The sequence below is a fragment of the Myotis yumanensis genome, unplaced genomic scaffold, assembly GCF_028538775.1.
Source record: "Myotis yumanensis isolate MYYU_CA2020_CCGP unplaced genomic scaffold, mMyoYum1.0.hap1 SCAF_43, whole genome shotgun sequence".
NCBI lineage: Eukaryota > Metazoa > Chordata > Mammalia > Chiroptera > Vespertilionidae > Myotis > Myotis yumanensis.
Genome location: NW_027223794.1, coordinates 248,035 through 273,139, shown reverse-complemented (window position 1 = coordinate 273,139; position 25,105 = coordinate 248,035). Strand labels below are relative to the sequence as shown.

General features: G+C 43.9%; 1 pseudogene; it reads left to right on the top strand.

Annotated features, from left to right (window-relative positions):
- LOC139000925 (sulfotransferase 1C4-like) overlaps positions 1–22,469 on the top strand; it is a 31,450-nt pseudogene extending 8,981 nt beyond the window's left edge.
- Positions 22,470–25,105: the final 2,636 nt, after the last annotated feature.

Sequence of the window (25,105 nt, the reverse complement as noted above, 5' to 3'; positions counted from 1 at the left end):
ATGGACTAGTCATTATTTTCATTTCTTACTAATTTTAGATTAATTGCTAATGATTTTGATTTGTCCACGATAGTGATGTTGTCTTCAGGTGTGATGCCTTCTGCTAATGTATCTGCTATTGGGTTGTGGAGCATGTGGGTGTTTTGTCTGTGGCGTGAGCGTTGACATGCATCATTGTATATTTTATTTTATTTTAAACTTAAAGAATGTTTATTGAAAGATACACAAAGGGAGTCAAAGACATTTGGAAGAAGATACATGCATCACATATAATAGGCAAAGGGCCACCCACCCAATGGGCAAAAACATGGCCAATAAACATGAAAATATGCTATGCTTTGCTAGTAATTGAACAAATGAACATGTAAACCCCATGAGAAAACATTTTATACCAACCAGACTGGCAATCAAAAACAATATTGTAATAGCAATGATTAGCAAAGGGTATAGAACACCAATGTATTTCTGGTGACAATGTAAACTGGTATAATTCTCTTTAGAAACCAAATTCAGTTTACCATTATTTAATAACTTTGAAGGTATATCCAATGAACCAGCAATTCCACACCAAGAAATACACCCTGGAAAAATCGTTGCATAGGTGTACTTAGGGAAATATACAAAAGAGCTCCTAGCAGCATTATTTCTAATAGCAAAATAAATAGAAATAACCCAGATGCTAATCAATAGCTAAATGGATTAATTAATACCAGTTACACAGAACCACACAAGTGAGTCTCAGAAATATAATGCTGAACAAAAAAAAGTGCCTTGTAAAAGAATGCATGAAAATGATTCCTTTTATATTACGAGAAAAAAAAACCATGCAAAATTGTTCAAGATGTTTTTGGGACAAAGCCTAGGTGATAAATCTATGAAGAAATACAAAGGAATAATAAACAAAAAGCTCTCAATGGGGGTTATCTCTGAGAGGGGTGGGGGGGGGGATTTAAGGGATAGTCCTGTTGCCCATCATAAATGTAAGGTCTGGGGCTGGGAAAATAGGGTCTTTCCTGATCCCACCAGCTGAGTTGAACAAAACAACCCAGAACTGCCGAGCCACATCCTGCTGGACAATAGCTGCCATCCTGGGACCCACCAGAGCATCCTGTTGTGCTGATGGCCAATAAATAACCACCGGAGACTTCTCAAGATGGCCAGGGTGCAGCTGTACCAACTTCCCGCTCATCAATCACCCTCCACAAGCTACCTCAGATAAACCTGATTGGTCCAACAGCAGCATAAAAAAGCTCTGCCAGGCATAGCGGGTGTGACTCCCCCGGCCTGCACCCCCAGACCGTGGGACCTTGCCCGAGAGCTTCCAATAAACGCGATATTTTGCTCTTACCCTGCTTGTCTTGGTCAATTTATTGGCTTTGGTCAGATTAAATCTTAAATCTCAGATTAAACCTTACATTAAACCTAACAATAAACTGGGAGGTGAGTTCATAGGTGTTCATTTTATCATAAGTCTTTATGCCTTAGATTCATTTTCCTTTTTCTTTTTTTTTAAATTAAATCTTTATTGTTCAGATTATTACAGTTGTTCCTCTTTTTTCCCCCCATAGCTCTCCTCCACCCAGGTCCCACCCCACCCTCTGCCCTTAACCCTCCCACTGTCCTCATCCATAGGTGTATGATTTTTGTCCAGTCTCTTCCTGCACCCCCACACCCCTTTCCCCCCAAGAATTATCAGTCCACTCCCTTTCCATGCCCCTGGTTCTATTATATTCACCAGTTTACTCTGTTCATCAGATTTTTTATTCACTTGATTTTTAGATTCACTTGTTGATAGATATGTATTTGCTGTACATAATTTTTATCTTTACCTTTTTCTTCTTCCTCTTCTTAAAGGATACCTTTCAGCATTTCATATAATGCTGGTTTGGGGTGATGAACTCCTTTAGCTTTTTCTTATCTGTGAAGCTCTTTATCTGACCTTCAATTCTGAATGATAGCTTTGCTGGATAAAGTAATCTTGGTTGTGGGTTCTTGCTATTCATCACTTTGAATATTTCTTGCCACTCTCTTCTGGCCTGCATAGTTTCTGTTGAGAAATCAGCTGACAGTCATATGGGTACTCCCTTGTAGGTAACTGACTTTCTTTCTCTTGCTGCTTTTAAGATTCTCCCTTTGTCTTTTGCTCTTGGCATTTTATTTTATTTTATTTATTTATTTTTTTTAAATATATTTTATTGATTTTTTACAGAGAGGAAGGGAGAGAGATAGAGAGTTAGAAACATCGATGAGAGAGAAACATCGATCAGCTGCCTCCTGCACATCTCCTACTGGGGATGTGCCCGCAACCCAGGTACATGCCCTTGACCGGAATCGAACCTGGGACCTTTCAGTCCGCAGGTCGACGCTCTATCCACTGAGCCAAACCGGTTTCGGCTGCTCTTGGCATTTTAATTATGATGTGTCTTGGTGTGGTCCTCTTTGGATTCCTTTTGTTTGGGGTTCTCTGCACTTCCTGGACCTGTAAGTCTATTTCTTTCACCAGGTAGAGGAAGTTTTCTGTCATTATTTCTTCAAATAGGTTTTCAATATCTTGCCCTCTTTCTTCTTCTGGCACCCCTATAATTCAGATGTTGGTACACTTGAAGTCCCAGAGGCTCCTTACACTATCTTCATATTTTTGGATTCTTTTTTCTTTTCTTTTTTTTAAAATTAAATCTTTATTGTTCAGATTACATTTGTTCCTCCCCCCCCCCATAACTCCCCTCCTCCCAGTTCCCGCCCCACCCTCCGCCTTCATTCCTCACCCACTGTCCTCATCCATAGGTGCACGATTTTTGTCCAGTCTCTTCCCGCATCTCCCATTCCCCTTCCCCCCCCGCCCAAGAATAGTCTGCCCATTCCCTTTCTATGTCCCTGATTCATTATAATCACCAGTTCATTCTGTACATCAGATTATTTATTCACTTGATTCTTAGATTCACTTGTTGATAGATGCATGTTTGTTGTACACAATTTGTATCTTTACCTTTTTCTTCTTCCTCTTCTTAAAGGATACCTTTCAGCATTTCATATAATGCTGGTTTGGTGGTGATGAACTCCTTTAGCTTTTCCTTATCTGTGAAGCTCTTTATCTGACCTTCAATTCTGAATGATAGCTTTGCTGGATAAAGTACTCTTGGTTGTAGGTTCTTGGTATTCAGCACTTTGAATATTTCTTGCCATTCCCTTCTGGCCAGCAAAGTTTCTGTTGAGAAATCAGCTGACAGTCGTATGGGTATTCCCTTGTTTGTAATTGAGTCTCTTTCTCTTGCTGCTTTTAAGATTCTCTCTTTGTCTTTTGCTCTTGGCATTTTAATTATGATGTGTCTTGGTGTGGTCCTCTTTGGATTCCTTTTGTTTGGGGTTCTCTGCGCTTCTTGGACCTGTAAGTCCATTTCTTTCACCAGATGGGGGAAGTTTTCTGCCATTATTTCTTCAAATAGGTTTTCAATATCTTGCTGTCTCTCATCTTCTGGCACCCCAATAATTCTGACATTAGTGCGCTTGAAGCTGTCCCAGAGGCTCCTTACACTATCTTCGTATTTTCGGATTCTTTTTTCATTTTGCTTTTCCGGTTGGGTGTTTTTTGCTTCTTCGAATTTCAAATCTTTGGCTTGATTCTTGCACTCCTCTGGTCTGCTATTGGGTATAATATTCTTTATTTCAGTCCTTGTATGCTTAATTTCTAGTTTCTTTATCGTAGCATCGAGGGTCTCATTATTTTTTGTGAGGCTCTCCACAAGTTTATTGCAAGCCCTCAAAATTGCGTTTTTTAGCTCCATATCCTCCATTTCTGTCATGTTTTTTTGTCTCCGCATTTTTTATGCTTTCTTGGTGCACCCCCTTGTGGTCTTTGTGCGCAGTCTTGTTCTAGTTAAGCCTTGATTTTTTTAGTTAATACTGAGGGATTTGACCACCAGGCTGACTGGCTGTGAGAATCAGCTGTGTGGAAAACTTCTGTCCTCTGGGGAGGTGCTAATCTAGCCTTTGCCTGAGGCAATCCGGCAAATGGCTCTGTGCAGGGCTTGGGCGGGGCGGGATCAACAGGGCGGGTGGAGGGAGCAGTTATGGCTGCTCTCAGTCCCTTCCCAGAGGCTCTGCTTCTCAGAACCCCGGCAGCCGCTGCAAACCTCGGAGAGAAAGCTGTCCTCAGATTCCAACTGATGCCGGACAATCCCGCTTCTCCCGTCTGAGTCTGAGTCCCTAGAGATTCGCCCGGATCTGGAGCTCAGAGTCTGAGACTCCCTCCCGACTGAAAACGACAACGGCGCCCTCAGCCACCAGCCCGCTTTGCGCGCGCACCTCGGTACCTTTGTATTTTCCACACTGCGCCTCCTCTGAGCCTCGGTTTGCTGTTGTCTTTCCTTCTAGTTGAAGAGTCTCTCCTCAGCCAGCTTTCCTGTGGTTCTGGGTGATGTCTGTTCCGTCTTTTAGTTGTATTTTTGAAGTGGTTGTTTGCGGCGGCAGTCTTGGTGTTTACCTATGCCGCCATCTTGGTTCTCCTGGATTCTTTTTTGTTTTTGCTTTTCCGGTTGGGTATTTTAAATCTTTGACTTGATTCTTGGGATCCTCTTGTCTGCTGTTGGATCTCTGTATATTATTCTTTATTTCAGTCAGTGTATGCTTAATTTCTAGTTGGTCTTTTTTCATATCCTCCAGGGTCTCACTAAATTTGTCAGCAGTTTCCAGAAAATTCTTGAAAAACCTTATAACCGTGGTTTTGAACTCTATATCCAGTAGTTTGCTTTCCTCCATTTCTGTCATTTGTGACCTGTTTCCTTTGTCTCCACATTTTTTATGTTTCCCTGAGTGGCTTTGTGCACTAGGTGTCCTATAGGGCCCAGTGGCTCAGCCTCTCCAATTACCTGAGGTGGACACTCTTGGTGCACCCCTTTGTGGGCTTTGTGCACAGTCTTGTGTAGTTAAGCCTTGATTGTTGTAGGTATCACTGAGAGGAATTGACCTCCAGGCCAATTGGCTGTGAGAATCAGCTGTGTCTGCAGTGGGAGAACTTCTGTGCTGAAGACACCCTTCTGGGGCAAGACTTGCTTCAGTGGGGCTTTGGTGCTCACTGAGTCTGCCCCCTGAGTGTGTCCCTTATGGATCTGAGGAGTTGTAATCTGGATGGTCCCACTCTGACCACTGGGTACACTGGGTCTTGGATCTAAGGAGTTGCTAATTTAGCCTCTTCCTGAGGCTACCCAGCAGGAGCTACAAAGAAATCTGCAGATTCCCCTTTCTTTCTTGGGGTTTGGAGGTGCCCAGATGAGGCCCAGCTGTGAAGCAATGTAAGCCGCTGTGGGGCCTGGGGACTTCTCTTGGAATTTCTGGGTCTGTCTGGCCCAGTTGCAATTTGTTAGGTAATTTTCAGATTGCGAAGGGCCAGGGCATTCCTATGCAAAAGCCTCTGCTGCAGCCTGGGTCGGGTGGGGTCTCAGGGAATCAGCAGGGCAGGGCAAGCAGCTATGGCTGATCCTCAGCCCTGCCCTAAGGGGCCCCACGTCTCAGTGTCCTGGTAATCGCTGCAAGCACCTTTGAGAGAAAGCAGCCCTTGAGTTCAGAGTTCTGCCTTTGCCAGACAGTCCAGTTTCTCCCCGTATGAGTCTGGGTCCCCAGAGACTTCCCGCAACTAGAGTTCAGAGCAGTCGGGAGCTTGAGACTCCCTCCCGATTAAAAAAGACAGCAGCATCCTCAGGTGCCAGCCCCTTTCCGAGCGCTCAAGCCTCCGTACCTCTGCACTCCACCTCCGCAGCTCCTCTGAGTCTCGGTATGCTTTTCTCTTTCCTTCTAGTTGTAGAATTTCCACTCAGCCAGCCTTCCTGTAGTTCTGGATGATGTCCGTTTTGTCTTTTCGTTGTACTTTTGAAGTTGTTGTGGGAGGCAGCAATTTCTGGTGTTTACCTATGCCGCCATTTTGGTTTCTCGTGTCATGTATATTTTAATTTGCTTGGAGAGGCCGTAGAGTTTTATCCAATAGTCTTGTGACCATAAAGGTTTGCGATTAATTAACCAGCCTTTTTACCATTCAGTGATTCCTTTACAGACTGCCCATGAGTCGGAAAAGACGTAAATTTTGAGCTTATGATTGTCAATTGAGTCCTTAAAGGCTAAATATGTAGCTATGAGTTCAGCATGTTAAGCAGATTTGGACCTACTAGTCGTCGTTAGCACTTGTGATGTCGCTGGATTGAAGGCTGCTGCTCTCCATTCGCACGGGTCACCGGTTACAGAAACTGATCTGTCTGTAAACCAGGCGTTGTTAAGTTCAGGGCTATATTGTGGCCCTTTCACACTGATCGGATTGGGTGGTCTTACAAACTTGTTGGCACGGGTAGGTGGTTCCACCTCAAGTTTGTTGACCTCCTTGGTGAGGAGGGCTGGTTCACTGGAGCCAGAGGTTTCTCGTGTGTTAATGTACCACTTCCCCGAGAGAACCTTTTCATCCATTTGGGAACCTGCCAATTCTTCAGCTGACATTTTGAGCCATGCCTTAAGGGGCAATGTGCTGTGCACGGTTATTGGGTTAAGTCCAGTCAGGGGCTCCATGTGCAAAATGCCACATAGAGTGTCCAGGTTAGTTTCTGAAAATGAGAGAATTTGTGGTAAGAGTTAGGGAATCTCTGAGTCCAGAATCCTACAGGCATTAGTTTTTCGTCTTCTGTTCCTCTTTTGTCTAGTCCCCAGCTAGTTTCATGTTCTGCCATGAAACTAATGCCTAGTATTATTTTGTCTCCTGGTCTGATACTTTGTAGGGATTGAAAGTGGTGTATGTAATCCTTTAATTGTTTAAATGCTTGTTCCTGTTCTTGGGTTCATATGAAAGATACTGCTTTCCTGGTGACTTTGTATATGGGTTTTGCAATGTCTGCCAGATATGGTATGTGTTGTCTCCAGTACATGAAAAGTCCCATTAATTGTTGTGTTTCTTTTTTGTTGGTTGGGCCTTTTAGGTTTAGCAATTTCTCTATTACTTTGTTCAGTATGTTTCCGCCTGCAGAACTCCAGTGGATGCCTAAAAATGTTGTTTTGGTGTCTGGGGGCTGGATTTTGTCAGGATTAATTATCCAGCCTAGTGATCTCAAATGAGATACTAGTGCGTCTAAGTCAGTTTGAAGGGTATCCTTGTCATTGTTATAGAGTAGGATGTCGTCTATGTATTGTATAATTGTAGATTTACATTTGGTGGGGTCGATGTTATTGGCAAGTAAATTGTGTGCAACTGTAGGTGAATTTTTGTATCCTTGTGGAAGTCTTTTGAATTGCGATTGCTTACCTTGCCATGTAGATGTGGTAATAGGTCTGGATTCCTTAGCTATTGGGATGGCGGAAAACATGTCTGATAGGTCAATTGCTGCCATGCGTTTTGGGTCGGCTTTTTGGGTCATATTGATTACATCTTGTGCGTCAGGCAGGCAGCCATCTCTCTTTGGTGAGGCCTTATTCAGGTTGCGATAGTCTATTGTGATCCTGTAGGTGCCGTTAGGCTTTTTTACAGGCCAGATTGAGCTGTTATAAATGTGTGACCTGCCTGGTTCTATTTTAGCCTCTTCCAGAAGTTTTTTAAGTGCTTTGGTTCCATCATCATGTCCTCCTTTTAGAGGGCTTTGAGGTGTGAATGAATGTGTATTTGGTTCTGGTAATGTTAATGGAGGTATTTGTAGTGCTGTTAAGAATGTCTGTATGTTATGTAATGTAGGTTTATGTATGATGTGACTAAAGAGTTGTGGGATTAAGTCCATACCTATAATGTTTTGAATTTCTGGTGCTATCAAAAAGGTTGCTGGGATTTTCTTTCCTTTATATGCGTCCAGGAGTGGGTGCTGTTCAGATTACATTGCCCATTACTCCTTCTGTGACTACTTTGTTGTGTGTTACTGTGCCTTTTAGTAAAGAGACTTGTGTTCCTGTATCTACTAAAAATGAGTGGTTTTGAAAATGACTTCCATGTAGTGATACTTGTAGTGTTATGTATGGTCTATTGTCATGTTCCATGAGAAATGTTTCTGTAATATTTATGTTGGGGAGGGTTCCAAAGGGTAGGGGTGGGTAAATTTGTTTGTGCCCCCTACTGCTGAACTTGCTGTGGTCGGTGGGAGCCCTACCAGTTTCCCTGATTTGATTTGAGTTTTGTTTAAAGGGGTTAGTGCCTTGTCCATTTTGGAAGGGGTTGGGATTTCGTTTAAAGTTTCGATTTCTAAATAAGTTATTGTTCCCAAAAGGGTCATTTTGTCTGAATGGGTTTTGTGGCTGGGTGGATTGATTATTCCTGAATAGATTATTATTTCTAAATGGATTACTATTGTCTCTGACTGAGTTGTTATTATTACTTCTGAATGGATTATTGTTCTTGAAGAATGAATTGTTCCTTCTCCAGTAATTAGCTTGTCCTTGTCTGTACTGGTCATTCTGCCTGTTTTGATTGGTTTGGCGTGTTTGTAAGGGCTTTGGAGGTCCCCTATACTGTTGCATGGGGAATGAATATTTCTTTGATTCCTCTGCTGTGAAGGCGAATTTCTTTTCTGCTAACAGGTCTTGGTGCAGTTGGATTTTCTTTTTAAAATCCTCTGCAGTGCTGGACCCTGCGATAAGGTTCTGAGGCTGCATTTTGTAGCCATCTGGGCGTTTCTTATTAGTACCTTGACTATCCCTTCTACCTCTGAATTTTCCCATGGTGGTTTAGAGAGGCTTGTTAGAATCACCCATTTCCTTAACTGGGTCTGTAATTGTGTAAGAGACCCCAATGTTCTGACAACTGTCCTGAAGACAGGTCCACTGCTGGGAATGCTCTTCTCCACACATCTCCTATCCAGCTCCATAATGATCTTACTGTATTTGAATGTTGTTCTGCAATTTCCTTTAGTGCTGTTTTTAATTTGGCTAATTGTATTGCATCTATTACTACTGTGAGTTCATCTGCACTTAACATAGATGTGTCGCCTCCAAGTTCATACTATGTCCGTTAATTCTCCTTTAATCAATCGTTTTCTGAGTTCTGCTAATTCCTGCCTTGAAAAGGAGGTGCATTCTACTGATTGCTTCATTTTCCAATCTGATTACCTTCTTTTTTACTACTACTGGCTTGCTGGAGTATTTTGCAACGACCTTCTGTGCTAGTGATCTTCCCTTGTCAGTGTCCTCCTGCAGGTGATGGATTGTCTGTAGTAATATTCTTACTACCTCCTGTGGCCTTCTTTCTATTATTGCAGTGGTTCTCAACCTTCTGGCCCTTTAAATACAATTCCTCAAGTTGTGACCCCCAACCATAAAATTATTTTTGTTGCTACTTCATAACTGTAATTTTGCTACTGTTATGAATCATAATGTAAATATCTGATATGCAGGATGGTCTTAGGCAACCCCTGTGAAAGTCGTTCAAAGGCCAAAGGGGTCGCGACCCACAGGTTGAGAACCACTGTATTATTGGACTCAGATTGTTAGGATCTACTATGTTTTTGCTGAGGCCAGGGGCTGTCTGGATTTTATATTTGGCCCTCAGGGCGTCCTCTACCGTCTCCATTTGCTTTCTGATGGTATGTTAGGCTCGGCAGGGTTGTTTCTTTTGAAAGCTTGTTGAAGAAGTCTTTAACCTTCTGCATGGTGTTGAGTGAGGCGGAGTCTTGGTGCGTACCCACCAAACCGACAGAATCCTTGTGTATGCGGTGTGTTCCTATTGCAGTACGTGGTTTCTAGATGGAGCGTTGTTAGTTTTCTTAGAAAATTAGGGAGAGTTTTAACTAGTTTCTTCAAAATTCTGTTCATAAGTTCTGCTCTGCTGTAAATTTATTCTTCAAAAAAAATTCATTTTCCTTTTACTTTCAGTTTCCTTTAATTTAAATCTCTTAATTTGAAGGGGAGTTTTGATTTTGGACTGAACCCGGTTACGCTCCGGTGTCGAGTCTCCGGATTGGGAACAGGTTGGTTGCTGTAATCCGCCAACTCGGCTCCACTAGGACAGAGAGGCTGCTGCGACCCTCAGGCCTCAGCCAGTCGGGAGTCAGACTCTCCTGGGCAGGCCCTGGTGGTGGACGACCACTGACCCGTGTCCTTAGAGACTAGTTCGCTTTCAGTTGGTGCCAGATTAATCCCCTTTAAACTCGGTGGCTGTTTCCTTAATACTCTGACTGAAACTTGAGTGTCTTTTTGTTGTTGTTGTTTTGTTTTTTTGAGCAGTGGTTCTCAACCATCTGGCCCTTTATTTTATTTATTTCTTTTAATTTTGTTTTATTGCTTAAAGTATTACAAAGATTATTACATATGTCTCCTTTTTTTTCCCTGCTTGACATTCCCCCTGCCTCCCCTACCCCCCAGTGTCTTGTGTCCATTGGTTATGCTTATATGTATGCATACTAAGTCCTTCGGTTGATCTCTTACCCCCGCTTCCACCCCCCAACCCTCCCCAACCTTCCCGCTGTAGTTTGACAGTCTGTTCGATGCTGCTCTGCCTCTGTATCTATTTTTGTTCATCAGTTTATAATGGTCTTTATTATCCATGAATGAGTGAGATCATGTGGTATTTTTCTTTCATTGCCTGGCTTATTTCACTAAGCATAATGCTCTCCAGTTCCATCCATGCTGTTGCAAATGGGTAAGAGTTCCTTCTTTTTTTACAGCAGCATAGTATTCCATTGTGTAGATGTACCACAGTTTTCTAATCCATTCATCTGCTGATGGGCACTTGGGCTGTTTCTAGATCTTCGCTATGGTAAATTGTGCTGCTATGAACATAGGGGTACATATAGCCTTTCTGATTGGTGTTTCTGGTTTCTTGGGATATATTCCTAGAAGTGGGATCACTGGGTCAAATCACTGGGAGTTCCATTTTTAACTTTTTGAGGAAATTCCATATTGTCTTCCACAGTGGCTGCACCAGTCTGCATTCCCACCAGCAGTACACGAGTGTTCCCTTTTCTCCACGTCTTCTCCAGCACTTGTTGTTTGTTGATGTGTTGATGATAGCCATTCTGACAGGTGTGAGATGGTACCTCATTGTTGTTTTGATTTGCATTTCTCCGATGATTAGTGACTTTGAGCATGTTTTCATATGTCTCTTGCCTTTCTGAATGTCCTCTTTTGAAAAATGTCTATTTAGGTCCTTTGCCCATTTTTTGATTGGGCTGTTTATCTTCCTTTTGTTAAGTTGTGTGAGTGCCCTATATATGTTGGAGATTAAACCCTTATCGGTGATAACATTGGCAAATACGTTCTCCAATGCAGTGGACTTTCTTGTTGTTTTGTTGATGGTTTCTTTTGCTGTGTAGAAGCTTTTTATTTTGATGTAGTCTTATTTGTTTTATCTTTAGTTTCCAATGCCCTAGGAGCTGTATCAGTGAAGAAATTGCTTCGGCGTATGTATGAGATTTTGTTGCGTTTGGATTCCTCTAATATTTTTATGGTTTCCCATCTTACATTTAAGTCCTTTATTCATTTTGAGTTTATTTTTGTGTATGGTGTAAGTTGGTGGTCTAGTTTCATCTTTTTGCATGTATCTGTCCAATTTTCCCAACACCATTTATTGAAGAGACTGTCTTGACTCCATTGTATGTTCTTGTCTCCTTTGTCAAATATTAATTGAGCATATTGGTTCTGGTCGATTTCTGGGTTCTCTATTCTATTCCATTGATCTATATGTCTGTTCTTGTGCCAGTACCAGGCAGTTTTGAAAACAGTGGCTTTGTAATACAGTTTGATATCTGGTATTGAGATCCCACCTACTTTGTTCTTCTTTCTCAAGATCGCTGTAGCTATTCGGGGTCTTTTTTTATTCCAGATGAATTTTTGGAGAGTTCATTCTAGGTCTGTGAAATATGCCCATTGGTATTTTAATGGGTAGTGCGTTGAATTTATAGATTGCTTTGGGTAGTATGGACATTTTGATGATGTTGATTCTACCAATCCATGAACATGGTATGTTCTTCCATCTGTTTATGTGTTCCTCTATCTCTTTTTTCAATGTCCTGTAGTTTTCCGCATATAAGTCTGTTACCTCCTTAGTTAAGTTTATTCCTAGGTATCTTAATTTTTTTGATGATATGGTAAATGGGATTGCTTTTTTAGTCTCTCTTTCTGTAATTCACTATTGGTGTATAGAAATGCCATACATTTCTTGGCATTAATTTTGTATCCTGCTACATTGCTGAATTCATTTATTAAGTCTAATAGTTTTTTGATGGAGTCTTTTGGGTTTTCTATGTACAATATCATGTCATCTGAGAATAAGGACAGTTTTATTTCTTCTTTTTCAATTTGGATGCCTTTTATTTCTTCTTCTTGTCTAATTGCAATGGCTAGTACTTCCAGTACTATGTCAAACAGGAATGGTGAGAGTGGGCATTCCTGTCTTGTTCCTGTTCTTAAGGGAAATGGTTTTAGTTTTTGCCCATTGAGTATGATGTTGGCTGTAGGCTTGTCATCTATGGCTTTTATTATGTTGAGGTATGATCCTTCTATTCCCACGTTGCTGAGAGTTTTTATCAAAAATGGGTGTTGGATTTTGTCAAATGTTTTTTCTGCATCAATTGAAATGACTATGTGGTCTTTTTCTCTCAATTTGTTTATGTGATGTATCACGTTTATTGATTTGCGGATATTGTACCATCCTTGCACCCCTGGGGTAAATCCTACTTGGTCATAGTGTATGATCTTTCTGATGTACTGCTGGATCCGATTTGCTAGGATTTTGTTGAGGATTTTGGCATCTATGTTCATGAGGGATATTGGCCTGTAATTCTCTTTCATTGTGTTGTCTTTATCTGGTTTTGGTGTTAGGGTGATGCTGGCTTCATAGAATGAGCTTGGAAGTGTTCCTTCCTCTTGAATTTTTTGGAATAGTCTGAGGAGGATAGGTTTTAGTTCTTCCTTGAATGTTTGGTAAAACTCCCCTGTGAAGCAGTCTGGCCCTGGGCTTTTGTTTGCTGGAAGCTTTTTGATGACTGCTTCAATTTCTTCCATAGCTATTGGTCTATTGAGATTTTTAGATTCTTCCTGATTGAGTTTTGGAAGGTTGTATTTTTCTAGGAATATGTCCATTTCCTCCAGGTTGTCTAGTTTGTTGGAGTAGAGTTGTTCATAATATTTTTTAACAATAATTTGTATTTCTGTGGGGTCTGTTGTTATTTCACCTCTATCATTTCTGATTTTGTTTATTTGGGTCCTCTCTCTTTGCTTCTTGGTGAGCCTGGCTAGAGGTTCATCAAACTTGTTTATCCTTTCAAAGAACCAGCTCTTGGTTTCATTGATCTTATGTGTTGTTTTTTTGGTCTCTAGGTCATTTATTTCTGCTCTGATCTTTATTATCTCCTTCCTTCTGCTCACTCTGGGCTTTTCTTGTTGCTCTCTTTCTAATTCTTTGAGTTGTAGAGTTAGATGATTTACTACCATTTTTTCTTGTTTTTTGAGGTAGGCCTGTAGAGCTATAAACTTCCCTCTGAGGACTGCTTTCATTGTGTCCCGTAGGTTTTGGATTGTTGTGTTTTCATTGTCATTAGTTTCCAGGATGTTTTTAATTTCTTCTTTGATCTCATTGGTAACTTGAGTGTTTTTGACAATTTTAAATAATTATCCGCCTGCGCTGCAGAGAAATTTGTTTTGGAATCCTGCTGGCTACGCCAATTATCCCAATTATGCCCCAATTAATTAGTTATCTGTCTAGATTTAGTGGGACATATGCAGATGACCAGGGGTCAACAATAACGGCCTATCCCTGGTACTTCAAACCTAGACAGTTGAGCCAAACCAGAACACATGAACACACAAGACAGAATTAGTATGCAATCACACAGGGTTTATTTACTTATTCCTAGTGGGTCCTAGGCTCCAGCAAAGGCCACCAGGCAATGCACACCGAAAGACGGACGACGAAGATGGAGACAGACAGGTGGCCACAGTTGGGTCAGGCTCATACAGCACAGCAATCAGTCAGGGGCTCGTCTCACGGAGTGAAAGTCCACGGAGTCTCATGTGGAGTCCACCTCTCATCAGGCAGGAAACGTTCACTGAAGAAAAATATGGTGCTTATATAGCCAGTAGTAAACAACTTGTGTCTTATCAGTGTGGGCCAGACGGTGTGTCTTATGCTAGGAGCAGGGTGTTTACACTTTAAGGGCTTAGGACATTCACATGAAGATAGTGGGGCATTCACCACATTTTGGAAGTTACAGAGTATTGGGGTCTTCACACAGCTAACATTTCACACATTAATTATTTCCACACCTTAGAGGGGCTTTCTTATGACCATAACATATTATAACACTAAGGAACAGTGCAGCTCAGTCAACAGGACAGCAGCCCAGTGAATAGCTGTGGCAGGAAACAATGAACTGCACATAAGTCTACTTCACATTGGAGCTTTTTCATAAAAATCATACTATGGTAAAACAAGGTATAAAGAATGACGTTTTCTTAATTCCATCACAAACCTGGCTTCACAATGCACACAGATGTCTAACAAACACTTGGCCATCTTTAAGGATACAGTATCCTAATGGTCTCCTCATTTCTACCTCCCTGTGGAACAAGGGACCATGTGGACTCAGGAGATGGTGGACTTAATACAAAATGAAGGTGATGTTGACCCAACTCAACGAGCACCTACTCACATGAGTTTTCCTTTCATCGAATGGTTAATCCCGTCCATAGGATCGGGTGAGTGTGGAATAACTTCACTTGATTATACTCCTAAATGCAGACTCAGAATGCTGACTATCAAATAGCCTCCCAAAACTCTAGACATTCACACAAGTATATCAATATACTTGTGACTGTCTTTTTAAAAAACTGTATCTGGCCCATGCTGTTCTCCAGCCATCTCTTCTAATGGAGTCACTGTTCATATGGAAGGAAGTTAAATGTTGATCCTCTAATTAGACATTAATTGTACTCCACAAGGAGGAGCCTAAGTGATTTTCTGGTCAACAGGTTGGGATTTGGGTTCTTATTTATTTGGTTTGCTGTTTGTTATGGTTAGACATTGTTCAAGCCAGAACATTAATTCGTCGGTTGGACACATCCTCGTGGGTCAGACCACAGAGCTGCCTGACATTGTCCAGTTGGCCCTCAGGTGGTGAAGTGAAAGCAGCATATTGTGAAGCACAGCGAACAATAGTGGGAAATGATTAGAATCATTTTACAGGCTTGGAACAAGCTAATGCGATGCCCTCACCACGGACCCTGAAAACACACCTTCCCTTCTAACTGCTGCCTCCGTCTTTCCTGGTGAAAAACTGTCAGGTAAAGAGCAACAGGAGTTCTGAGTGACACTCTGGTCTTCAATCTACTTCCTCGGAAAGCTCTTCACTTATTAAAGGAAAACCCTTCACTCCTTCCCAACAACCGCGTGCACGCGGCTCTGAGCCTTTCACCTCCCAACACCCACATCCGGGATCCTCATCCGAAAGACGGACAGACGGACGGATGGATGGATGGATGGACAGACGGAGCTTGTGGACACTAACCAGCGCGCAGCGGCCTCACGGGCTATTTCTCTCCCCCCTCTCCCCGCAGATAATCTATGTGGCAAGAAACCCCAAGGACAACCTGGTGTCTTACTATCATTTCCACAGGATGAATAAAGCGCTTCTGGCCCCTGGGACCTGGGAGGAGTATTTTGAGAGCTTTCTGACTGGGAAAGGTATGAGCATTCAGCTCTGAACCCCTTTCTAAGCCTCCAACACCATCAAAAGGGTCATTTCCTGAGGACTCATGGGACCTGCCTTCTTGGATGTGAGGGGATCACCACCTGACACTGGGAGCTCTCTCCTTGGTGGAGTGTCAGCTGGTGAGTGGGACTCACCCTGTTCCCCTTCCCATTCGCCTGGCCCTGTTCCCATCCCATTCCCCTGTCCCTGTCCCTGTCCCCATCCCATTCCCCTGGCCCTGTCCCCATCCCATTCCCCTGGCCCTGTCCCCCGTCCCATTCCCCTGTCCCCTATCCCATTCCCCTGGCCCTATCCCATTCCACTGGCCCTGTTCCCCATCCCATTCCCCTGTCCCCATCCCATTCCCCTGTCCCTGTCCCCATCCCATTCCCCTGGCCCTGCTCCCTGTCCCATTCCCCTGGCCTCCATCCTATTTCCCTGGCCCCATCCCCACCTTGTCTTGCAGTGTGCTGGGGCTCTGGGAAGCCATAGACCAACACCACATCCTCTACCTCTTCTAAGAGGACCTGAAGATGGTGAGGGGCGGCACGTTCCTATTTGACCATGAAATATTACATCATAGCGTAGCGGCTGCATCAGGGAACAGGGAACAGAGAACGGCTGCATTTCACTGGCGACAGCTGTCCCTGTGCGCAATGCACTGGGCTGTCCTGGCTCCTGCATCGCTTCTCCCGCAGCCCCCGGCTGCTGGTCCCTCGCCTCGCCTTCCAGCACATGTATTTTAAATTCTGCTTAGGAGGGAAACGTTTTTATAACACATTTTTTCCATTGAGGAACATCAATTTCAAGAAACAGTTTAAGAAATGATGGTATAATGGGAAAATACTAATGATTTAGAGTCAGAATTATTGAATTCAAATTCTAGCTTTACTGCCAGATATAAAATATTGAGAGTGAAAAAACACAGAATCGTTTTCTATGTTTTGAATCGAGATAATTGAGGTGTAATATAGTGTTAGTTTCAGGTATACAACAGGATGACTTGATATTTGTACACCTTGCAAAATGAGCACCACAATAAGTCTACTTAACATCTGCACCAAATATAGTTATAATTATTCCTTATAGTGCAGCTCCTCTCAGGTATGCAACGCAGTATTATTAACCACAGTTGCCTGCTACACATACACTCCAGGACTGACTGAGCGGACAGCTGGGCGTCTGTACCTCTGACCCCTCACCCACTCCGCGCAGCCCCGTCCTGCCCCTGCACCCCCAGTCTGTTCCCCACGTCTATGAGTTCTTCTTTTGTTTTAAATTGCACTTTATGGTTTTTCAAAATAAATAACTTATTACATTTCTAATATTCTAATACACAGGCAGTCAAACCTCAGAGTCCCTAAACCCTTTTACATGTTCTGTGGTCTTATTCTGGAATATTCCCTGAACGTAGTCACACAAAGCTCAGTTTTCCGCACTCTTGCTGATTCCTACTCTGTAGGCCAATTAAATTAAGCACTTTCTGTTGTCATTAATCTTCACCCAAGTGTATGTTTTTTCCCATTGGCTTTCTGAGAGGGTGGGAGGGAGGGGGAGAGAGAGAAACATAGATGTGAGAGACACATGGATTAGCTGCTTTCCCCACGTGGCTTGACTGGGGCCGGGGATCCAGCCTGCAATTGAGGTACGTGCCCCTGAGCAGAATTGAACCTGTGGCCCTTCAGATCACAGGCAGGGGCTCTAACCACTGAGCCCCCAGCCTGGGCAAATTAAACATCCAACCTTTTAAAGCAGAAGCTCATCATAAAGCAAAAGATACAGTCTTGGGGTAAACTCCTCCACTTGCCCTCCCCCCACTCCTTCTAGAAACAGGTACGTCCCACGGCCACAATCTCCCAGGGCTCTGCCTCCCTCTGACGAGAGAACACTGCTCCCTAGGCACTGAGACACCTACGCACCGGTCAGACGGGCTGGGCCTGGAGTCGTCAGCCATGAGCGCCTCTCAGTCGCCTCCTGAGTGCAACAGGTCCTCTCCATCCTCTGCCGCACAGCACTGTCTGGGCGCGTTTCTGTCAAAGTCAGAGCCAGCAGCAGCCTCCCCCGTCAGGCCTCCATCGCCTGCCCCGTGCCTCTGTGGTATCTTCATTCTCATCACCAGGCTACAGACTCTCCCTGCTGCACACGTGGCCGACCAAGACCCTCCAGGAACGGCCCGAGCAGGACATTTGGAAATAAATTTAGGGCAGCATTCCCACACACTGCATCATACTCAGTGGTGCTTCCATCTCAGAACAGGAAAAGCTTAATAATTATGGTCAATTTTTCTTTTTCTTTTTTTAAAAATTTTTTAAAAAGTGGTTTCAGAGAGGAAGGGAGAAGGAGAGAGAGAGAAACATCAATGATGAGAGAGAATCATTGATTGGCTGCCTCCTGCATGCCCCCAACTGGGGATCGAGCCCGCAACCTGGCCATATGCCCTTGACTGGAATCAAACCTGGGCCCTTCAGTCCTCAGGCTAACACTGTATCCATTGAGCCAAACCGGCTAGGGCATGGTTAATTTTTTAAAAAATAAATCTTTATTCTTCAGATTATTACAGATGTCCATCTTTTTTCTGCCCATAGCTCCCCTCCACTTGGTTCCCACCCGACCCAATGCCCTTACCTCCAGCCACTGTCCTCACCCATAGGTGTAAGATTTTTGTCCAATCTCTTCCCGCACCTCCCACACCCCCTTCCCCCTGAGAATTGTCAGTCCACTCCCTTCCTATGCCCCTGCTTCTATTATATTCACCAGTTTACTCTGTTCATCAGGTTTTTTATTCACTTAATTTTTAGATTCACTTGTTGATAGATATGTATTTTTTTAAATTTTGTTTTATTGCTTAAAGTATTACAAAGAGTATTACATAGGTCTCCTCCCCCCACCCCCCCTTGAGAGTCCCCTGGTCTCCCCTACCCCCCAGTGTCTTGTGTCCATTGGTTATGCTTATATGCATGCATACAAGTCCTTCGGTTGATCTCTTACCCCCCCCCCCCCAGATATGTATTTGTTGTTTATAATTTTTATCTTTACCTTTTTCTTCTTCCTCTTCTTAAAGAATACCCTTCAGCATTTTATAAATCCTGGTTTGGTGGTGATGAACTTCTTTAGCTTTTTCTTGTCTGTGAAGCTCTTTATCTGACCTTCAATTCTACGTGATAGCTTTGCTGGGTAGAGTAATCTTGGTTGTAGGTCCTTCCTATTCATCACTTTGAATATTTCTTGCCACTCCCTTCTGGTCTGCATGGTTTCTGTTGAGAAATCAGCTGACAGTCACATGGGTACTCCCTTGTAGGTACCTAACTGTTTTTCTCTTGCTGCTTTTAAGATTCTCTCTTTGTCTTTTGCCCTTGGCATTTTAATTATGATGTGTCTTGGTGTGGTCCTCTTTGAATTCCTCTAAATTGGAGTTCTCTTTGCTTCCTGGACTTGTAAGTCTATTTCTTTCATCAGGTAGGGGAAGTTTTCTGTTATTATTTCTTCTAATAGGCTTTCAATATCTTTTTTAAAAAATATATACTTTATTGATTTTTTACAGAGAGGGAGGGAGAGGAATAGAGAGTTAGAAACATCGATGAGAGAGAAACATCGATCAGCTGCCTCCTGCACACCCCCCACTGGGGATGTGCCCACAACCAAGGTATATGTCCTTGACCGGAATCAAACCTGGGACCATTGAGTCCGCAGGCTGACGCTCTATCCACTGAGCCAAATCGGTCAGGGCAAGCTTTCAATATTTTGCTCTCTCTCTTCTTCTGGCACTCCCATAATTTGGATGTTAGTATGTTTGAAGTTGTCCCAGAGGCTCCGTACACTATCTTCATATTTTTGGATTCTTTTTTCTTTTCTGGATGGGTGTTTTTTGCTTCCTCGTATTTCAAATCTTTGACTTGATTCTTGCGACCCTCTAGTCTGCTGTTGGATCTCTGTATAATATTCTTTATTTCAGTCAGTGTATGCTTAATTTCTGACTGGTCCTTTTCCATTTTTTTTTTGGCATTCTCATTAAGATCCTTAAAGGTCTCACTAAGTTCCTCCTCGGAAGTTTGTAGAAGATTCTTGAGTAACCTTATAACTGTGGTTTTGAACTCAAAATCCAGTAATTTGCTTTCCTCCATTTCTTTAATTTGTGACATGTTTGTCTCCACATTTTAGTTGCTTCCCTGTGTTGATAGTGGCTTTGTGTGGTAGGTGTCCTATTGGGCCCAGTGGCTCAGCCTCCCCAATCACCTGAGGTGGACACCCTTAGTGCACCCCTTTGTGGGCTGGGTGCACAGTCTTGTTGTAGTTAAGCCTTGATTGCTGTTGGTATGCCTGGGAGGAAATGACCTCCAGGCCAATTGACTGCAAGGACCCACTGTGTCTATAGTGGAAGAACTGCTGTGCTGGAGACACCCTTATGGGGCAGGACTTGCTTCAATGGGTCTTTGGTGCTCACTGAGTCTGCCTCTTGAGTGTGTCACTTATGGTATCTGACCACTGGGTACACACACTGCCTCCTGGATCTCCAAGGAGGTGCAAATTCAACCAATGTGTGAGTCCACCTAGCAGGAGCTACCGTGAGATCTGCAGATTTCTCCTCTTTGTTTGGGGTTTGGAAATTTTGGAGCTCTCTGACCCAGCTGCAGTTTGTTAGGTTAGGCTGCAAAAGGACAGGCAATTCATTTGCATCGCTGCACACAGCTTGGGTGGGGTTATAAATTGGGTGGGGCGGGGTCTCAGAGAATCACCAGGGTGGATCAAACAGCGATGCCTGTCGGTCAGCCATCTCCAGGTCCCCACGTCGCCGAGTCCCCGAGTCCCGTGCCCCCACAGTAACAATGATCCCTGTGAGCAGTTCTGCAATAAAGCCACCCTCGCTTTCCGACCTGATGCCAGACCCTCCAGTTTCTCCCCGTAGGAGTCTGGGTCCCCAGAGTCTCGCCGGAAATGAGCTCAGTGCAGTCCGGAGCTTATATCTCTCTTCCAGTTGAAAAAAACCGCATACCCAGGTGCATCCTGGTTTGCGCGCCTCCGTACCTCTGCTCTTGGCGCCTCCGCACCTCCTACCCAGCCTCAGTGTGCTTTTTTCTTTTCTTCTAGTTGTAGAACTTCCACTCAGCCAGCTTTCCCGTGATTCTGGATGATAGCCCTTTTGTCTTTTAGTTGTAGTTTTAATGTGGTTATGGGGGGCAGCAGGTACAGGTATATACCTTATGCTGCCATCTTGGTTGTCTATGGTTAATTTTTAAAAATCTGTGTCACTGTATTAAAATGAGTCATTTCTGGAAAGTTGAGCATTTGGGAGGCAGTATTGTTTTTTATTTTATGTTATTTATCACCATTATTAATTTAATGCAATATTTTTTAAACTGTTTTATATCAAATCTTCACTTTTCTTTTCACTCTGATCACAGAACCCAAAGCATGAAATCTGGAAGCTGGGAGAATTTATTGGGAAAAAGCTGGATGACAGCATCCTGGGTAAAATTGTCCATCACACTTCGTTTGATGCTATGAAGCAAAATCCCATGGCGAACTACTCGGCAGTCCCCTCGGAGGTCATGGACTGCTCGGTGTCTCCGATCATGAGGAAAGGTGATTCTCTCTGTGCGTCACGACCTTGAAAGAACTGCCGAGGACCCCAGAGCCTGTGGGGAGGTTTCTGTGGATAAGACAAGGTCCATAATAAATGATACTGGGGAAGGAGTATTTAAGAGACCACAGACGAAATGAAACCAATGTGTAGCCACAACTAGAGAGTACGGTTTAGTGCCTAAACCCACCGCCTTATCTCACTCCCCTCCAGAGTTCTCAATAATAAGGTGGAAATACACTTAGGTCCGATGGAGCAAAGCATCCATGATATAGATGGCTCTGTGCTATCTGACATGCAAGAGGACGGGGAAAGACAGGAGAGCCCCCAGGCCTGCGGTTTTAACGTGGTGTCCCCCCCTTTTACCCCCGCCATAATGTGGCTCCGGGGCAGCAGGCTCTCCTGGCCTCACAATCAGACAGATGTCCTCTTCCCTTCAGATGGAAAGGGATGGGCTGGCAGGAAGAATGCCGAGCCCAGCCCTGCCCTCCTGCAGGGTGAGTGGACACCGCATACAAGAGCAGGACAGAGGGCACACAGTCCTCCAGTAGCTCTGACTTCCACGTCTTTTCAGGGGCAGTTGGAGACTGGAAGAATCACTTCACTGTGGCTCAGAACGAGAGGTTTGACTAAGACTACCAGCGGAGAATGGCTGGGACAAGTCTAATTTTCCACTTCCAGTTCTAGAGAGAGAAAGTGTTCAGTTTATTACCCAACTCACTGGGCAGCAACCCATAGCAGCTTCCTTCCCAGACCACACAGCATTGGGCCCAGGTTCTCAGACCAGTTGTTTGTCATGTTAGCTTTTGTTCACTCGACAAAGAAAAGATTAGAGTTAGCAGTGAGGGGGGAGGTGGGGAGTGGGAACTGTGGGGAGAAGGTTCAATAAACTACTAGTTACAAACATGGCATTGGTACTAATGATCATTCTGCTAAAGCTTACGATCATGTGCTTGTTAACATTAACAATGCTCCAGTCCTCACATAAAAACACACTCGAGTTTTCAGATTAAGTCTTGGTTAAAGGTAGCATCTTTTTATTGATTGATTTTAGAAGGTGGGGGGTTGAGATAAACATCAATTTGCTGTTCTACTTATGTATCCATTGGTCGCTTCTTGCATGTGCCCTGACTGGGGATCAAACCTGCAACCTCTGCGTAATGAAGACACTCCTTCTCTCTTCCCTGCACATGGGCAGCATGCCCAGCCCCCGCGCCTCCTGCTCCTGAAGAGACTCCTGTCCCTCTGACTCCTCTACACTTGGTATAATATGCCTTTTTATTAATATTAAAGCATATTGTGCTGTCGCTGGTCTGTCTATGTTGTCTTTCCTGTGCTTGTTTAAACTTCCTCTGTGTATTTTTCTCCAAGATAGGGACGACATACCTCATTGCACACTAAACAGCATGCACCCTGCACAGAAATAAGGAACTGGAAGAACATACACTCAAGAAAATTCTAAAAAGCTAACTGTTTATATCCTAAGGAGCCCTAAAATGGCTCCTCTGTAGCTAGCTGTGCAGCACCACGGGAGTAACCACGCACGGCTGTGTGATCAGCATTTACACTCCAGCTCCTCACTCTCACCAGCCAGGTTTCCAGGGCTCAAGAGCATGTAACTGGGCCTATCATTTGGACAGCGCGTTTTTTAAATATATACTTTATTGATTTTTTTACAGAGAGGAAGGAGAGGGGATAGAGAGTTAGAAACATCGATGAGCGAGAGAAACATCGATCAGCTGCCTCCTGCACACCCCCTACCGAGGATGTGCCCACAACCAAGGTACATGCCCCCTTGACTGGAATCAAACCTGGGACCCTTCAGTCTGCAGGTCGACGCTCTATCCACTGAGCCAACTGGTTAGGGCCACCATTTCTTCTTTTCAGTAGGGTCAAGTTTCTAAGCTTTCTAAATCTCCATTTTCTGGTTAATGAAAAGAAAATAGGATTCCACTGAGTCTCCTATCTACTTACTCCAAGACTTCCATGAGGATCAAAAGAGATGAGGCATGGGAAAACACTTCACAGATATTTGGTTGAAGTGTGAAAAGTTTCCATCTGTGTTCCTGGAACTCCAAGGAGGCTAGTCACTAGGGACAGGAAGCTGGGCGTTGCTACCTGACATCATTACTTGGCGGCCACAGCCACCGTTTCCAGGATGGGCTGGGCTATGGGCTGCATTTTGCGCCACGGGGTCTTGGCAGCGTCCACTGTGATTTGGTGGGGTGTCGCTCTGGGGTGGTGGTGGGCCCTGTGTCCCACTTGGGGGAAGCCACGCATTGCTTTCTGGGTGCCAGGTACATGGTGTCATTTCTCTGTGCACGTCACGGCAGCTCCTGCATTGAGCATCTGCCCCCTGGTGGTCAGTGTGGGTCATATTGACTGGTTGGAAGGTGGGAAGGACACTTAGCATATTAGCCTTTTATATAGATAGACTAGAGGCCCGGTGCATGAATTTGTGCATGGGTGGGGTCCCTCGGCCTGGCTGGCGATTGAAGTCCTGGGGTGGGGGGGACCTGCTGGCCAGTGGCAGCAACCCCGGAAAGTTGGCCAGCCGGCCCCCCAATCATGGCCTATGGGGGGCGGTGCCGGCCGGCAGGGGTGGGTGCGGGAAGTTGTCTGTGGGAGCGCACTGACCACCAGAGGGCAGCTCCTGCATTGAGCATCTGGCCCCTGGTGATCAGTGCGCGTCATAGCGACTGGTCGACCAGTCATTCCAGTCATTCGGTTGTAACGGTCACTTAGCTTTTATATATATAGACTAGAGGTCTGGTGCACAAGAATTTGTGCACTCGGGGGAGGGGGTGTCCCGCAGCCTGGCCTGCGCCCATTCACAGTCCAGGACCCCTTGGGGGAGGTCCACCTGTCAACTTAGGCCCACTCCCCAGGGGATCAGGCCTAAGCTTGCAGTCAGACATCCTTCTGGCAGCCAGGGAGCCCTTGGGGGATGTCCAACTAAAGGCTTAGGCCCTCAAGGGATTGGGTCTAAATCGTTAGTTGGACATTCTTAGTGCTGCCACAAAGGTGGGAGAGGCTCCTGCCACTACCACTGCGCTGGCCAGCCATGAGCCAGCTTCTGGCTGAGTGGCACTCCCCATATGGAAGTGCACTGACCACCAGGGGGCAGCTCCTGCATTGAGCATCTGCCCCCTGGTGGCCAGTGCGCATCATAGCAACCGGCCATTCTGCCGTTCAGTCAATGTGCATATTAGCCTTTTATTATTATATAGGATGTCCCTATTTCCCCCTTTTTGCCCCCTCTACCCAGCTCTTGTCCCCCACTTCTCTCTGGCCATCACCATACTGTTGTCTGTGTCCATGGGTTGTGCATATATTTTCTTTGGCTAATCCCTTCTTTAAATTCACTTCTTTAAATTTTTATTTTCAGATAAGTGCTTATAACTGCCCTATTATATATTTTCTATTATATCATTTAGAATTAAGATATTTTTTAATTGAACCCTTGTGAATTTTAGCACAATTTAATAAATTATGCTAGAACCAATTAGGAGATTTTTCATGTAATGCAGATACATTTCAATTAATATTTTATTAATTTTTAATTTTTTAATATTTTAATTTGAAATAATCGCATACATGTAAAAAAAACCTATAAAATACTGCAGCATATTATATGTACCCTTCACCCAATTTCTTAGGTGTTAATAATTTAAACATAACCATTATACAACTAACAAAATTTGGAATATATTTTTCTTATAATCTCTTTAATGTTACTTAATCCATTTACTTTGTTTTTGTTAATCTTCACCCAAGGATATTTTTCCATTGAATTTTAGAGAGAGTGAAGGGGAAGGGAGAGACACATTGATTGGTTGCCTCCTGCATATGCTCTGATAGGGACTGGGGATCCAGCCAGCAACTAAGGTACATG